Source organism: Rana temporaria, chromosome 1 (genome assembly GCF_905171775.1).
Source record: "Rana temporaria chromosome 1, aRanTem1.1, whole genome shotgun sequence".
NCBI lineage: Eukaryota > Metazoa > Chordata > Amphibia > Anura > Ranidae > Rana > Rana temporaria.
The window spans coordinates 259276977-259295535 of NC_053489.1; the positions used below are offsets into that span (position 1 = coordinate 259276977).

Below are 18559 nucleotides of genomic sequence, written 5' to 3' on the forward strand. Positions count from 1 at the left end.
TTGTTTCAATGCAAAGGCCAGTCGTGAAGTGAGAACACCGCACTCGGGCCTCCGAACAATCATAGAGGCTCCGGAAACCATCTGGAGTATATCTGCGTGAGTAGGTCGGCAAGTGGTTAAAGGGACAGCTTCATATTTTTTAGCATTCTGTCATTTTTGGTTGGCGCCAGGGCTTGCTAATATTTCTCACAATGTGCCTGCATTACTTAAAAAAAATTAGCAATAGGCAAAACTGACCAAACAATTAGAATTTGCTGTTTTGATTATTATGATGCCTTGTAATACAGGGAAATTTTAATGTACCTGTAACGGAATGGCCTGTGACACCCAGAGACCTTTGAAGGATGTGGGGTACTCCTGTGCCAGCGTCACTAATGACTCTTGGGTCTAGGGTCATCCTATACCCCTTTTGGGCATAGGATGACTGAGAAATGATATCATAAATTACATGAGATGGGACATTACTGATAATTCATGTATTGCAGGAGATCTTGAAATATTACAAGTTGTTAAAGTCTGACTCCAACAGATCAATGGAGTGTTTTCATTCAATGTGGGGACACATGCTTTTGAGGTGTTAATTGAGTCTGCTCCTAGACATTCCATTGTGTGATGCTAATACTGTTTTGTGTCTATTGTGCTAGTTGAGCCTGTAAAGGTCAGATGTCTAGCTTTGAGGTGTTAATTGGGTCTGGCTTCTGAGAGACCTTTCATTGGGGATGCTGATGACACTTTTGATGATAATATGTGATGTGAATAGCAGGTGAAAGTCATAACGTCTGACTTTGCAGGTGTAGTAATTAGGTCATGTTAATTATGTCAGACCGGTGCCAAAACGTCTGACATAGGAATGTGTATTATGCAGGTGAATAGCTTATTGTCGCGGCCAGAGTGTCTGAATAATGAGTAGTAATTAACTCACCTGAATGTCATTAGCTAATAGAATGTGTGGGTGGAGTGTGTCTTTGTTCCTGTGATTAACTGTAACATGCTTGTAACTGCATAAAAAGACTGAGTTTTACCATTAAAAGATGCATTCATTTTGGAACCAGTACCAGAGCTTGTGTTGTCTCGGTTATTCTGGGAAATGAAATGGGTCATGTCTGATGCCTGTCGGACTGTCGAATTAGCTGTCGTGGGGCGATGGAATGGATATCGTAAACGGTGGTGACCGTTACAGTACCAATATAGTATATTGTGCAAAAAGTGAAGCAGACACTGAGCTAGTACTTAATTTACACAAATAGTAAATGCAGAAAACTGACATTTATGTCTTAAATGTAAAAGCAACATTAGAATAAAAGAAATGGCTGTCATTGCATATTGTATTTGTATAACACACCACACACATATCGACAACATTTAAATAACGTTTATTTTTATGTGTTTAAAAATAGCTTCTTCAGCTGTATGTATTTAAGGGAGCATGAGGGAGTTCAAATTCATTATGGGGATGATATTGACATAGTACCAAATGAGCCACTATGGCTTAAATTTGAAATGGTGCAGAAATATTTACAAAGAATAAAGGTCAATAAAGCACCTGGACCAGATGGCATATATACCCATGTGTTCTAAAAGAATTGAGCTCTGTGATTTCAAAGTCATTGATTCTAATTTTAGGGACTCTTTAATGACTGGCATAGTACCAGTGGATTGGCTAAAGGCCAATGTGGTGCCTACATTTTAATAGGGATCAAAGTTTTTACCAAGTAGATACAGACCTTTTAGTTTAATTTCTATAGTTGGGAAGATACTGCAGAGTTTACTAAAAGACCACATCATTTTTTTGCTAGAAAAAAATATTTTAGGCAATAGACAGCATAGCTTTAGGAAAGACAGAAATTGCCAAATCTGATTTCTTTTTATAAAGAGGTCAACAAAAACATAGACAAAAAAGCGGCTTGAATTTTGCAAAAGCATTTAACACAGTTCCCCACTTATGGATAATCTGTAAGGTAAAGTCTACACGCTTGGAAAAATCAGTATGTAAATGGTTAAAAAAAACTGGCTAAAAGACTGTATCCGGAGAGTAGTAGTTAATGATTGATACTTTTAATAGTCTAAGATTATTGGTGGTGTACCCCAAGGTTCAGTGTTGGGACCTTTTTACTTTTTAATATATTTATAAATGATCTAGAGTCTGGAAAAAAAGTAAAATTTCAGTATTTGCGTATGACACCAAGCTATGCAGTGTAATAATGTCCTTACAGGATCTCCAACTTACAAGTCGACCTTAATGCACTGTTTAATTGGGCAACTATGTGGCAAATGAGGTTTATTGTTGATAAATGTAAAGTTATGCACTTGGGGGCTAAGAATATGCATACATCATACATACTGGGGAGGGGTAGGAGTGCAACTGGGGCAATCAATGGTGTAGTACAGGGATATGCAATTAGCGGACCTTCAGCTGTTGCAAAACTACAAGTCCCATCATGTCTTCGGTTTCCAAAGCAAGCAAAATCCTTTCTTGTATTGAGAGGTATAAACTCCAATGAGAGAGAGATATCATTTTACCCCTGTACAAATCATTAGTAAAATCTTATTTAGAATATACAGTTAAGTTTTGGGTACCAGTTCACAAAAAGCATATTGGGGAACTTGAGAGTGCAGAGAAGGGCAACCAAACTGATCAGAGGCTCAGCTATGAGGAAAGATTAGCTGAATTTGTTCTCTCGTTGCTTTGCGCAGCCATTCTGCCGACGTATATCGTAGTGCAGCAGTCGGCAATTGGTTAATGGGGGCTATGATCAACATGAATACTTACAGAAGAGGTCCATATAGTGAAGTTGGTGTATAGTTATTCACTTTGGGTCATCACAGAGGACAAGGGGACACTCTTTACGTCTGGAGGAAAAGAGATTTAAGCTCCAAATAGGGAAAGACTTCTTCACAGTTAGAGCTGTGTAAATGTGGAATATACTCCCTTAAATCCTGGTTCTGGCTAGCTCATTCTTAAAAAATAAAAAGGCCTGGGTTCTTACCTAAATGCACAAAATATAACTGAATACTAATATTTATAAAGTTGATCCAGGGAAAATTCCAATTGTCTCCTGGGGGATCAAATTGGGTTATGCGTTATGGAGTTTGTTTTGCCTTCCTCAGAATCAACTGTGGGTATAGGATTGTGTATATGGATTTTTTCAATTTGTGTGTGTGTGTGTGTTGTGTTGTGTTTTTTTTTCTCTGTGGGATGAACTGGATGGACTTGTGTCTTTTTTTTTTTTCAACCAGACTAACTATGTAATTATGTCTGTGTCACTTTTGACTTACTGTAGTGTTGGAATATTTAGGGGAGAATTTTCACAGGCTGGAGTGAAATTCCACTTTGGGCATGGGTAGATGCCCGAGATGTTCAACATATCTTCTTTTTTCAGATGCACTTTGTCATATATGCTCACATCTAATCTTCTAGTAATTTTTGCATCCAGCACTGTTACTTTTTTTTCATGGCAATATTAGGCTTCAGCACTGACTGCTTCAGTGCCAGAAATACCAGATAAGGTAAATATGATGTAAGGGGGCTTAAAATATAACTAATACCCTTTTAACACTGAGGAGTTTTTCAAGCGTTTTAGCTCTAAAAATAACGCCTAAATACCGCCTGAAAAACTCCTGCCCTGCCGTCTCAGTGTGAAAGCCCTCTGGGACCACACCAAAAGTCCTGCTAGCAGCATATTTGGAGTGGTGAAAGAGCGGTGTGTTTAGCGCTCCTCCACTGCTCCTTCCCAATGGGAAACCAATGAGAAGCCACGGTAATACCGCCGGCAATGCGCCTCTGCAGAGGCACATTCCCGGCGGTATTAACCCTTTTTCGGCCACCAGCGGGGGTTAAAACTGCACCGCTAGGGGCCGAATACGCCGCAATTCCGACGGTATAGCGCCACTAAAAATAATGCGGCTATACTGTCAGCGCACCTACCACCCCAGTGTGAAAGGGGCCTAAATGCAAAACCTTTTTTAGATCTGGATAAAGTGGTGAGGGGTTAGAACAATTTTCTGTTTTTTATTAGTGTCTATGTTCCTGTTAGGGAGATTCTTGTCTTTAAGTGGTCTCAATTTGGGCATGCAACATTATCATTTTGTTGCCTCTCCCTTTGGCCTGTCCTTGCACCTTTTGTCTTCAATGGCCCCTGTTTTCACTCTGCTTCTCGGGGCATCCTTGTAGTGTGATATCTGGATGACTTTCTTCTGGGAACAGTTGACTTAGGCTTTGTCAGACAATGTCCAATGGACCATGCATACCTTGGAGAGATTCAGGAGGATCCCAAATCTTCAGAAATAAGAACTGGAACCTTCTTAATGCTTGGAGTATATGAGCTTGATCTTAGATATGGCTCTGTCCAAGGTTTTCCTTCTCTTGCACTTGATTCAATTCAGTTATCTTTTCAAAGCTGGACCTTTTGTTTGCAAGTTTATCTGACAATGATTCAGCCAGACAATTCCACAGCAATTTCATACAGCAACTGCCAGGAAGGCACCAGTCTTGTGGGGCAAAAAGAAGGGGATCAGATTCTGCCTTGAACAGAACTTTTCTTTTCCGTCCTGTCTGCTCTGCGCTTCCCAGGTGAACTTCCTCAGTCATTAAAGGGGTGGTTCCCCCTAAAACACATTGCTAACAATAGATTCCTAAGACCCGTTACACTGCGGGTAGGCTGGCTTTTTTTTTTTTTTTTTTTAGTACATACCGATATCTCCCCGTCTCGTTCCTTGTCGGTGGGCGTTCCTAGTTGATTGACGTTCCTCGGAGGGGCGCGTACGTGACGTCACGACTTTCCGAAAGAAGCCGAACGTCGCTGCGCATGCGCCGTATAGAGCCGACTCTATACGGCGCATGCGCAGCGACGTTCGGCTTCTTTCGGAAAGTCGTGACGTCACGTACGCGCCCCTCCGAGGAACGTCAATCAACTAGTTCCGCCCACCGCCTAGGGACGAGACGGGGAGATCTCGGTATGTACGAAAAAAAAAAAAAAAAGCCAGCCTACCCGCAGTGTAACGGGTCTTAGGAATCTATTGTTAGAAATTAGTTTTAGGGGGAACCACCGCTTTAACGTCTGGACTCCAGAGAATGGTCTGTGCACCCTGAAGTATTTCAAGACCTTTATCACAGGTGGCAGACAATGGCTATGAACCACCTTTCAGGTTCAACAACTAGCTGGACAGGTTTGTCTCCACATCCAAATATTCAATATCCTTTGCAGTGGATGCCCTGGTGACTGTGGGGATCAGTTTAGCCTAATCTATACATTTTCCCCACTGAAGCTCTTGCCTTGCCTACTTCGCAGGATTGTGGGCTTTAAAGCCCAAACGCCACATATATGTATCGTGGGTGGCCATGTTTCTGTGCTAAGAGTGAACTCCCTGCAAGTTCCTAGTACAGAAACCAACTGTCAAAAACAGCTCTCTGTCTGGACTAACGATCAGTAGCCTGACGGTACAGCATCTGTCTGACTATATGTCTATGTATTGTGTGTGTATTTTGAAACCTTTTCCATTTAAATGGTAAAACAAAAGCATGTGTTACACCAGGGCTCAACAAAATCCGGTCGCAATTGCCGGCCATCGCGCGGCGGGGGAGGTGGGGTTCACGGAGGCACATGATCCTGTGTCTCCGTGCGCCCCCACCTCCCCCACTGCGCGATCGCGGGGGGCCCGTGACGGCCGGTAATTGAGGCCGCGGCTTTGCTGCCTTGAGAAGGCCCAAGCTTCCTTCTGTGACTTGGCACAATCTGGTGGTGGCCGTTGGCATTACAAGTAAAACAGCAGCTCTAATTTGTTTTCACTGCCATCTCCTTCCCTCTAATTAGAACCCCCAAAACATTATATATATTTTTTTATTCTAACACCCTAGAGAATAAAATGGCGATCGTTGAAATACTTTGTCACACCGTATTTTACACAGCGGTCTTTTTAAATTAAAAAATAAGACAACAGTAAAGTTATCCCAATTTTTTTTTATATTGTAAAGAATAATGTTACACCGAGTAAATTGATACCCAACATGTCACGCTTCAAAATTGTGTCCGCTCGTGGAATGCCCACAAACTTTTACCCTTTAAAATCTCCATAGGCGACGTTTAAAACATTCTACAGGTTGCATGTTTTGAGTTACAGAGGAGATATAGAGCTAGAATTATTGCTCTCGATCTAACGATCGCGGCGATACCTCACATGTGTGGTTTAAATACCGTTTACATATGCGGGCGCTTCTCACGTATGCGTTCGCATCTGCACGCGAGCTTGGCGGGACGGGGCGCGTTTTCTGGCCCCTAACTTTTTTTGCTGGCTCCTAGATTCCAAGCAAATTTGTCAAACCCTGTGTTACACCATATATCAATGTGTGTCTTTTTTTTTTTTTTTGTATGGTTATTGAAGTTTCTGAAACCAGAAAATTAGAAAATAAATGTCTTGTAGGACCCACCAATTTCAGAACATTAAAGTATATCACAGCGTATCTACTGCTAGCCTAAGCTGAAAACTTTACCATTTTATGACTTTACTCTTTTGATCTCAGTTAAATTCTCTGGTAAATGGAGCTATTTATAGAAGTATAACACATCAAAACATGAATATATCCCTGTACATTTCATTTACTAAAGTACACAGCCAGTCATTTTTGCATTTTAAATTGCAGTACTTTGGGTGAATGAGTGTTTTATTTAGCTCCATCATAATTACTGCCCAGATAATGTGAAATTCAGTGATAATCTTAAAAATATATATTTCTGTTTATGTGGTATGTGTATATTTACTAGCATCTACTATAATAAAAATGTATATTTGTACATTAAGTGACGTTCTCAAGCAGTGTAACAATAGATAATATAAACACCTTCATTGTTGGCTTAGGTATATTATTCAAGAGCCTGAGACTGGAAGTTCATAATGTTAGTACAAAATATTAGTTATCAAAATGTTAAATGTCATCTGTGTTCCAGAGCTGCACAGCAGAATATATGTATGTTCTGACTGCAGAAAGTGAACTGGTGTATACTCACTACCAACTATCATTCTCAGGAGGTTGAAGAATGTATTTAAAGCAGAGTTTGGCCCCCCCCAAGCAAAAAAAAACACATACTGTAGCTGCTGACTTTTAATATTAGGACACTTACCTGTCCTGAAATCCAGCGATGTCAGCACCCAAGCCGCTGTTTTCGCCTCTCGAGCGCTCCCGCCGCCATTTGTTATAAAGGAAACCGACAGTGTGAAGCCTTTCGGCTTCGCAGGCAGTTCCCTACTGCGCATACATGAAGCACGCTACCTGTCAAAAACTGGCACCTGCTCCCTCCCAAAAAGTTGCCAAATGTGGCACCAGAGCAGAAAAGTGGAGCTTCCACTCTTGGGTGGATCTCTGCTTTAAGTAGGAAATCAAAAGAATCATGTGGATTCTCATCGGTTGCCATCATTGTTTGCCAAGATGTAAAGAGCACTAATGTGCATACCACCTAAAATATGAGTTTAAATTAGGAACATGTAGCAGATAGTAGATCTGCTACTAAAACAATGGAATGTTGCCAGCTTGGAAACCAGCAGAAATTACCAAACCTGTTCCCTTGAAGTAAGAGTGAGGTTTTAAAAAGTTTCTCAACGTTCACATTTACAAGAAAATAAATAACCTGTGTTAGTAGAGATTTGAACTCTGCCATTGCCAGCCTCCTTTTTAAAATTTTAATTTTTAATTAAACTGTATCAATTAACAGGTGCTGACAATATAGAAATCACACCCTTTAACCAGTTAAAATGGTGAACATTAGACTCAACCTTTCTGTTGTGTGCCTGTGTGCCACACAGTGCATGGAGAAGACCAAAGATTGTCAAGAAGTTTACAGTCCATGGCACTGTAGCTAATCTCCCTGGACATGCACGAAAGGGAAACATTGATCAAAGTATTGTTCGAATGGTGGATAAAGAACCTCAATCAACTTCTAGACAAATTCAAGCTGACCTTTAGGAACAGGGTACAACTGTGTCAGCTCTCACTATACGTGGCCATATGAATGAAAATGGAATGAGACCCAAGAGGACCCCACTGCTGTCACAAAAACCTAAAAAAACAAGATTGGTGTTTGCTCAAATTTATCGGAGGAAGACAAAATCCTTTTGGGAGAATGTGCTGTGGACAGACGAAACAAAATGACAGCTTTTTGGTAAAGCCCATCATTCTTCTGTTTTCAGAAAAAGAAATGCAGCTTTTAAAGAAAAGATTTCAGTCCCTACATAATGGAGGTTTCCTGATGTTTTGGGGTTGCTTTGCTGCTTGAGGCACTGGATGTCTTGACCGTGTACATGACATTATGAAATCTGAAGACTACTAAAGAGTTCTGGGGTGCAATGGTAGAGCCCAGTGTCAGAAAATTGGGTCTCAGTCAGAGGTCATGGGTCTTAGAGCAGGACAATGACCCAAAGCACACGTCAGAAAACACCCAAAAATGGTTTACCACTTGACACGGACCATTCTCTGGAGACCTTAAAGATTTACCCCCCCTTCATGATCAGGCCATCTTTTGCGATACGACGGTTGTGCGACGCTGTACCCAAAACATTTTTTTTTACTACAAATAGAGCTTTCTTTTGGTGGTATTTGATCACAACTGCAGTTTTTATTTTTTGCACTGTAAACAAAAAATACAGACAATCTTGAGAATTTATTTTTTTACTTTTTGCTATAAAACATATCCAATAAATAAATTTTAAAAAAATCTAATTTCGTCATCAATTTAGGCCAAAATTAATTCTATTATATACAGTGCCTTGCGAAAGTATTCGGTCCCCTTGAACTTTGCGACCTTTTGCCACATTTCAGGCTTCAAACATAAAGATATAAAACTGTAATTTTTTTTTGAAGAATCAACAACAAGTGGGACACAATCATGAAGTGGAACGAAATTTATTGGATATTTCAAACTTTAACAAATAAAAAACTGAAAAATTGGGCATGCTAAATTATTCAGCCCCCTTAAGTTAATACTTTGTAGCGCCACCTTTTGCTGCGATTACAGCTGTAAGTCGCTTGGGGTATGTCTCTATCAGTTTTGCACATCGAGAGACTGACATTTTTGCCCATTCCTCCTTGCAAAACCGCTCGAGCTCAGTGAGGTTGGATGGAGAGCGTTTGTGAACAGCAGTTTTCAGTTCTTTCCACAGATTCTCGATTGGATTCAGGTCTGGACTTTGACTTGGCCATTCTAACACCTGGATATGTTTATTTGTGAACCATTCCATTGTAGATTTTGCTTTATGTTTTGGATCATTGTCTTGTTGGAAGACAAATCTCCGTCCCAGTCTCAGGTCTTTTGCAGACTCCATCAGGTTTTCTTCCAGAATGGTCCTGTATTTGGCTCCATCCATCTTCCCATCAATTTTAACCATCTTCCCTGTCCCTGCTGAAGAAAAGCAGGCCCAAACCATGATGCTGCCACCACCATGTTTGACAGTGGGGCCGAATACTTTCGCAAGGCACTGTATTTTTGGTAAAAAAAAATCCCAATAAACTTTCGACCCAACTGTCCTTCCAACATGGTAGTAATCACCCCACCGTCCCTTCTAAACACTGCGCTGGCGACCGGAACGTCCGCATGGACTTCCTTGCTTTCTTCCTTCTCTCTCTCTCTCTCTCTCTCTCTCTCCTCTCTCTCCCTCCTCTCTAGACGTGGAGCTCCCCCACTCTATACAATACAAGCTTTATCTCCCAAGACTAAACCCCATCTTACTACCCCCAGGTTTTTTTTACCCCATTTGTATCCCAGCTGTTACTGTTTGCATTATTGCAATGCTCACCATATTATAGGTCCAGCTGTAATTATCTTACCACCTACTGCAAACCCATGTTGTCTGGTGGACAGCACTGTATCATGCTCCACCAACTCTGTTTACACCCGATTGTGTTGGTTTAATTCTGATCCCTGTTATACTATGTAAACCTAATAAAAACCTCTTTAACAAGAAAAAATATCCCAATAAGTGTATATTGATTGGTTTGCGCACACGTTATAGTGCCTACAAACTATGGGATATATTTATGGAAATTTTATATATATTTTTTTTTTTTTACTAGTAATGGTGATAGCGACCTAAAGCAGGATTGCAAAATTGTGGCTGACAAATCAGGACACTGACACTTTTGACACTTTTTGGGGACCAGTGACAGGAATACAGTGATCAGTGCTAAAAATATGCACTGTCACTGTACTAATGGCACAAGGAAGGGGGTAACATCAGGGGCAATCAACGAGTTTAATGTGTTGATTTTTATATGGGAGGGCATTGATCCAGGTTTCTCCTTTGCAGGAACATGGGATCAATGCCTTCCTTATCGACAGAACATCAATCTGGCTTGTTTACGATCGGTGCGTACAGGTGGACATCAAATCTGCGGTACCCGCAGATCAGCTACAGCAAGAGCGGGTTTGCCGGCGGTGCGCACGCGAGCCTCAGACCCGGAAGTGCAGGATCACATACTAGGTACATGATCCTGCGCAGGAGAGCTGCCTTGCCGCTGTATATGTACAGTATGCGGTCGACAAGTGGTTCAGACAGAGCGCTGGAGAGTATTGAACTAGCCAGCAATGAGTTCACCTCTAAATCCCCAGACCTGTGGAGAGATCTCAAAACGGCAGTTTGGAAGGGTTCCTTTCCCCATCTGAGAGACCTGTTGGCGAAAGAAGAGTGGTCCAAAATTCCAGTAGAGAGAATTTGATGGTTACAGGAAGCGATTTGATTTCAGTTATTTTTTTCAAGGGGTGTGCTACAAAATTTTAAATTGATGGTGCCAATTATTTTGTTCAGTTAATTTTTCGAGTTTTTTGTGAAATGTGTCAGTTTTGGCTTTTTGTTTCTCCATTTTTTGTGCCATACCAATGCAAACATGAGAATGCCTAAACATTTTTTGGGCAAAGTGGTGCATTATCTTACAAATGCAGGAGTGCCAATATTTTTGGCCATGACTGTATGTTTATACCTGTGCAAGTTTCCTTTTCCAATTAGATTCTTCCTGCTGCATTAGGTAATTTATTGTTACACATTTTCTTTATTGTTCAATGGGGGGCACAGAATAGTAGTAATTATTGAACATGTTCAATTATACTGCTGCCTACAGGAGTTTTTGACACTCGCAAACAACAAACATTAAGGAAGCCTCTGTAACCCCCATCCAACCATCATTCCTCTGTTTTTAGTTAGTGTGCTAGGAGATCAGATGCCTTTTCCTAAGAGCTACACTGCTTGGAGCTAGTTTCTTCACAGCAGTTTTTCTGGATTAACGCATCATTAGCAACAGCTTTAGCAGCTGTACCCTGGACATTTACATTCATACATGGACATCGCACATGTCCAAGAACTAAGACTATCCTGTGTCACTCAATACATATTAGATAAAATTATTTTTTGTACTTTTGAAGGCCATAACATTAAGCCATGATGATTGGAGACAGGGTTATATGGGTTGTGTTTTTTTTGTTTTGCCTATGTCAAAGAAAAATAACCTAGTGCAGAGAATGTGCTGCATAACTGGTATGGCAGTCAGATTTGCTGTAAGGCTGGCACTGGGTTAAGTATATTTTTTCAGGACATCATATTCACCACATAATCATCTAGCATGGATGTCTGCTCTACTTTTTTCTCTTCCTGAAGCACAACATGTTGTGATGGGCCAACTGCTCTTCTTTTATTTGGAATTATGTTGACAGCTGTCTCACTGACTCCTCCCTATGAGTGTTTGACTTGTGTAACTCAGAGAAGTATATTTATGCAGTGTTATCTGAACAGTCAGTTCTCACCAAATACATTGATTTAAATTATTTACATTTTATTCAGTCACAATCCACACCTTGCTGCTACCATAGAACATTGATAATAATGAATCCTCATTTCTTTAACTCCAGACAAGTATAGTTTACTTTATTTCTAAAGAAAGGAATAATGATTTTTGGTTGAAATGGTTATACTGGGATCATGACTGCAGCTAGAGTGATGATCCCAGTATAATGTTTTTAGCCCCAGCAATTCTCTTTCTGGTAAAAGTAATGAGATCAGCTATGGAGCCACTAGATTACTGTTTTTTTTTGTTTGTTTTTTTAGGTACGCAACAGGACACAATGGTATGACATGTTGTCATATTATGAAAACAGCCAATAGCAGAGTGCATACAGACAAAAATGCAAAGTACGCTAGCAACAAAATACACCATTAAATACCACATTGACATGATATTATCATTATATCATGTCAGAGTGGTATTTAATGGTGTATTTTGTTGCTAGCGTACTTTGCATTTTTGTCTGTATGCACTCTGCTATTGGCTGTAGTCTGCTATAGTCTAAGGGCTGAAACACCCATAGATAAACTACACTGCATTGGGACAGAAAACATATAGGACAGTACTAACATGTTCATACTGAGAAGGTAGTACAACCTATAGGTACATTACCACTATAAGGCAGGGGTGGGACAATGACTCCTCAAATGGAGTAGGTGATCTGTGGCAGCAGGTCAAAACAAAGAAGGTAAGAGGGCCAAACAAGACTGATGGGTGAACCCATGCAGAGGGACCATAGAAGGTGAAGGCTGTGACCGACTTTAGGTAAGGTTGCAGTTGGAAGGCTTTATCAGTAAAACCTGGAGCAAAGTCAGGGGGGGCTGATAATCGGGATCAGTGGAGATGGGAAGCTAAAGCGTGACCCCTGTCCACGAAAGGCCGGCTAAGCGAACCAGCACAGACTCCTGCTCCAGGAAAACCCACAGTTTGTGAGGAGAGTGTCTGCACCAGCCAATCATCCTAGCCAGTATAAGGCAGGATCTGGAAGGCCAAACCCTCAAGCCCCCCCCCTCCCCCTGGATCGTTGCAGAAGTCATCTTTGAAGACAGGTTTGCCTTGCCAGACGTTTTTGATGAAGGCTGTCCAGAGCTTTTGAAAAATGCCTGTGCTATCCTAACTGGTAGTGCCTGCAGAAGATACAGGAGTAGTGGCATAACATACATTTTCAAGCCATTGCATCTACCAAACCAGGAAATAGCCAGATATTTCTATCTCTCCAGGTCCTTGAAGAAGGTAGCTAATAAGTCCTGGAAATTGTATTTAAAAATGAGTTGGAGATTGGAAGGAATTATGATTCCCTAGAAATTGGATAGCTTGAGTGGCCCATCGGAAAGGGAAATTACTACTAAGGTGAACAAGGCAGAATAACATTGAGTGCTTCCAATTTTTGCAAGTTGACTTTGAAGTCCGTCAAGTCAGCATATGCATGTATTTCAAACAGTAGGATTGGTTAAGAAACAAGTGGGTCGCATTTGTGGAACAGCAAATCATCTATGTAGGCCATTATTTTATGATAATAAGTATTCATTTCAAGGCCTCTGTCAGGGTTATTCCAAATATTTTGCAAAAGAGGTTGTAGGGAAAGTAAAAAAAAAGAGGGGGCAGCCCTGTCTCATTCCTTTTCCAGTAGCAAAGTATTTGGAGGCAATGCTGTTTACTCTAACTATGGCAGTAGGAGTCGAATAGAGAGCCGAGATCCATAATAGGCTAAGGGTAGGCATCCCAATATGTCGCAAGGTAGCCAGAAGAGACGTCCAGTTCACCCTGTCAAATGTTTTTTCAGCGTCAGTTGACATCAACAGTTGATAGGAGGATGGGAGGAGGAGAGGAGAGAGGTGACTGGTCACATGAGTGCCGAGTGGTGCTCTGAAATATAGTATAAAATATTTTTTTTTAAATAAAGAACATATACTGGGGCACACAGCATTATGAAAGACAGGGGATTGCCTGAATATTTAGATATTACAGCAGGAGGGTAGGGGCAGACACTGGTAGGAGCTGACAGGCAGGGAGAGGAGAGCTGTGGATGACGGAGGCACGTAAACTGACCACAGTTTCAGGGTTCAGCGGCCATAAACCATGGTCAGTTTACAGGGGGAGGGTAGAACCAGACAGGATCAGCCAGGTATTTCAGGCGATAGAAATGGCCAAATGACACAGCACCGTGCTGTTTTTTTTTTTTCTTTTTAGGATAACAAATGCTTTAACCACTTCCCGACCTCCTCATGTACATTTACGTCGGCAGAATGGCACGGACAGGCACAATCACGTACCTGTACGTCGTCTGCTAGACGTGGGTGGGGGGTCCGATCGGGACCCCCCCCGGTACATGCGGAGGTCGGGTCCGCTCGGGAAACGATCCGGGACGACGGCGCGGCTATTTGTTTATAGCCGCTCCGTCGCGATCGCTCCCCGGAGCTGAAGAACGGGGAGAGCCGTGTGTAAACACGGCTTCCCCGTGCTTCACTGTGTCGGCGCATCGATCGCGTCATCCCCTTTATAGGGGAGACACGATCGATGACGTCATTCCTACAGCCACACCCCCCTACACTAGTAAACACATACACAGTGATCCCTAACTCCTACAGCGCCCCCTGTGTTTAACTCCCAAACTGCAACTGTCATTTTCACAATAAACAATGCAATTTAAATGCATTTTTTGCTGTGAAAATGACAATTGTCCTAAAAATGTGTCAAAATTGTCCGAAGTGTCCGCCATAATGTCGCAGTCACGAAAAAAATCGCTGATCGCTGCCATTAGTAGTAAAAAAATAATAATAAATAAAAATGCAAAAAAACTATCCCCTATTTTGTAAACGCTATAAATTTTGCGCAAACCAACCGATAAACGATTATTGCGATTTTTTTTTTTACCAAAAATAGGTAGAAGAATACGTATCGGCTTAAACTGAGGAAAAAAATGTTTTTATATATGTTTTTGGGGGATATTTATTACAGCAAAAAGTAAAAAATATTGAATTTTTTTCAAAATTGTCGCTCTATTTTTGTTTATAGCGCAAAAAATAAAAACCGCAGAGGTGATCAAATACCACCAAAAGAAAGCTCTATTTGTGGGGAAAAAAAGACGCCAATTTTGTTTGGGAGCCACGTCGCACGACCGCGCAATTGTCTGTTAAAGCGACGCAGTCCCGAACTGTAAAAACCCCTTGGGTCTTTAGGCAGCATTTTGGTCCGGGGCTTAAGTGGTTAAGATGTTTAGCTCTCGCTATAACATCAATGGTTCTAATTGTATTTTATTGGACTTCTCTGCGGATAAAACTGACCTGGTTCAAGTGGGACAATAGGCTGAAGGATGGAGCTTAGTCTCTCAGCCAAGAATTTCATGTATAGCTTAAGGTCGCAATCAAGCAAAAAGACACTGAATTACTTTTATGGGAGGTGGAAAGGGGCAAAAATAATTCTGATTTTTACAGAGTAGGAGAGGAATGTCAGAAGTGGCCCAGACAGGAAGTCATTAAAGCAGGTTAAGCAGCAGAAAAGTTAAGTGTAATTTACCTGCATTTAGCCATGTTTAACATTTATAATCACAGTGTGAATGTGTTTGGAAATATCCTCTAAATACATATAAAAGCAGGTTTGACGGTGCAAATGTAAATGAAGCGCAAGACTAAACTGTTTTACGCCCAGCTGACTACACTACTATGATTTGAATAGCTGGGGTAATTTAATCTCCACATCGCTAAAACTCAGTGCTTCAGGAGAGTTATACATACCCCTCTCTCTTGATAGCTTGCGTGAACCTGCAAAGATTTTCAATTACATAAAAGAAGTCAGAACAGGTGCTCAAGCAGTGTTGGATTAGAAAACCCAGCATTTTCTGCCAAAAAGCTATCATGTATGAAGCCTTTACTGTTTACTTGTAAAATATTTTTAATAAACCGCATCATATATACATGAAAACTATTCTGCAGGAAAACTTTTGGCTTTTTAATCCCCATTTACGGCTGTGTGATTTTAATGCGTTTTGGTCAATCCGTGACCATGCACAACAAGTTGATTGCATTTATTTAATATAGGGCTCAGTCACACCTGTGCATTTCTCTTGCTTGTACCTTGAGAAAAAAGTACAGGTACTTTTTTTGGTGTGTCAATGAGCATTTTTAGCCCCATAGACTTCAGTGAGAATGAATGGAAAATGCATAATACAAGCACAAACACTGCATGAAAATTCAGACTTGGGTGGGGCAACTGGAGTTCTCATCTAAGACCAGACTTTGTAATACCAAATTTTTTCCATTAGAAGATGTTCTTCAAGAATGTATTCGACTATTTATACTTAATCGCAGCAGAGGGCTGTTCAGTGTTTTACAATCTTAGACAATTGACTTTGAAAATACTGAACCCTTTATTTAGGATTAGTCTATCTCAACAAGGCAAACTGCTCGGGCAATTAAAATGCACGGTACATTGACCACAACATGTCCTTTTTTATTTTGTTTTGTTTTTTAACATACTCCATATAAATGTTATTCCAATGTATAGTATATTTCAGGAATAAAGCCGAAATAAAAAATATATAATATTCATTGGTCTATTATAATTTTCTTTTTTTTGGACAGTTTCATTGTGTCTGGTCATTTTGAATTAATTAAATTAATTAATAAAGCTGCCCACTTGGTCTGTAAACCACCTGACCATGCTTCTTCTCTTCCTTTTTATTTTATTTTTATGACTAAAGTCACAAACCTATCAGTTACAGTGGCGGCTGGTGAAGTTTTAGGATGGGGGGGCGCAATACCCCGCCCTTCCACATTTGGTCCCTCCCACTTCTCATAAGCCACACCCCTTATAGAATCCACCGCTCCGTCCCCTGTATTCCACTTGCTTCCACTCAATGTCAGGAGTATACAGCTCAGCGTCACAGCACAGAGTATACAGCTCCAGCATCACAAATCATGGTCTATAGCGCAGCCTTACAGATCGGTGCAAACAAACTAAAATATGACACGGTTAGTAATGAAGGACTCGAAATGGGCAGGAGATTACCAGAGACTGCGGACATACTGCACAAGATTACCAGAGACTGCGGACATACTGCAGGAGATTATCAGAAACTGCGGACATACTGCACAGGATTACCAGAGACTGCGGACATACTGCAGAAGATTACCAGAGACTGCGGACATACTGCAGGAGATTACCAGAGACTGCAGGCATACTGCAGGAGATTACCAGAGACTGCGGACATACTGCAGAAGATTACCAGAGACTGCGGACATACTGCAGGAGATTACCAGAGACTGCGGACATTCTGCAGGAGATTACCAGAGACTGCAGGCATACTGCACGAGATTACCAGAGACTGCGGACATACTGCACAAGATTACCAGAGACTGCGGACATACTGCACAAGATTTCCAGAGACTGCGGACATACTGCACAAGATTACCAGAGACTGCAGGCATACTGCACAAGATTACCAGAGACTGCGGACATACTGCAGGAGATTACCAGAGACTGCGGACATACTGCACAAGATTACCAGAGACTGCAGGCATACTGCAGGAGATTACCAGAGACTGCGGACATACTGCACAAGATTACCAGAGACTGCGGACATACTGCACAAGATTACCAGAGACTGCGGACATACTGCACAAGATTACCAGAGACTGCAGGCATTACTTGTCCTGCGACTTGGGACTTAAACGTTGTATGACAAGTCGTACCCCATGATTTCCAATGAGAACCGTTCATATCTGTGCGACTTCAAAGTAGTCCCTGCATTACTTTGGTCCCACTTTGATGCAACTTGAGGTCCATAGACCTCTAGAATACACAGGCATTGCTTTAAATCGCATCAAAATTGCAGTAGAATTGTGCAACTTTCAGACTGCATTAGCCTGAAAGTCGCAAGATTCTGCCACAATTTTTTGGTGCGATTTTGCAGCGACTTGAAGCAATGCCTGTGTATTCTGGAGGTCCATGGACCTCAAGTCACATCAAAGTGGGACAAAAGTAATGCAGGGACTACTTCAAAGTTGCACAGATATGAACAGTTCTCATTGGAAATCATCGGGTCCAACTTATCCTGCAACTTTCCAGTCCCAAGTCGCAGGACAATTTGCAAGCGGGGGGTGGTGTGGTGTTGACGGCCGATATTTTCCCTGCACATTAAGTATAAAAAAAGTATTTTTTTTTAATAATTGGGGGGGGGGGGTGGTCTGGTGGGGTAGTGTTACCGGCCGCTATTTGTGCTGTAATTAATTTTTACATAGAAGATAAGTGTTGTTAATAAGTGGGTATAAAAAAGGTTTTTTTTTAATAACCGGGCCACCCTTTTTTTATAATTCATTTACCCACTTATTGCTAAATTGAATCAACTATTATAAAGAAACTATTAATAAGCTTAACTGTTAATAATATAACATTAAAAAAAAAAACATTGATTGGGGGGGGGGGGGGGGTTGTTGCCTGGCATTATTTTTGCTGAATATTAAATATAAATTTTTTTTGGGGGATTAAGCAGGGGGGGGGGGGGGGGTCCGCCGAATATTGGATAAAAAACTTCTTGGAATAAGCGGGGGGTGGGAGGGTGGGTCCGCCGAATATTGGATAAAAAACTTCTGTGAATGTGAAAATGTGAAATGTGTTGAATAAGCGGGGGGGGGGAGGGGGGGTTGGATGCTGTCACCGAGGCATAGTAAGCAGCTGGTGTTGTGTGTGGTGTTCCATACAACTTCATAGCAGGCAGGCATAGCTCAGCTTACCTGCTCCTCTCCT

General features: G+C 41.3%; 1 protein-coding gene across 1 annotated transcript in view; it reads left to right on the forward strand.

Moving 5' to 3' along the window:
- Positions 1–18559, forward strand: part of AUH (AU RNA binding methylglutaconyl-CoA hydratase) — a 298019-nt gene that overhangs the window by 163542 nt on the left and 115918 nt on the right. The gene's annotated exons all lie outside the window — the stretch shown is intronic.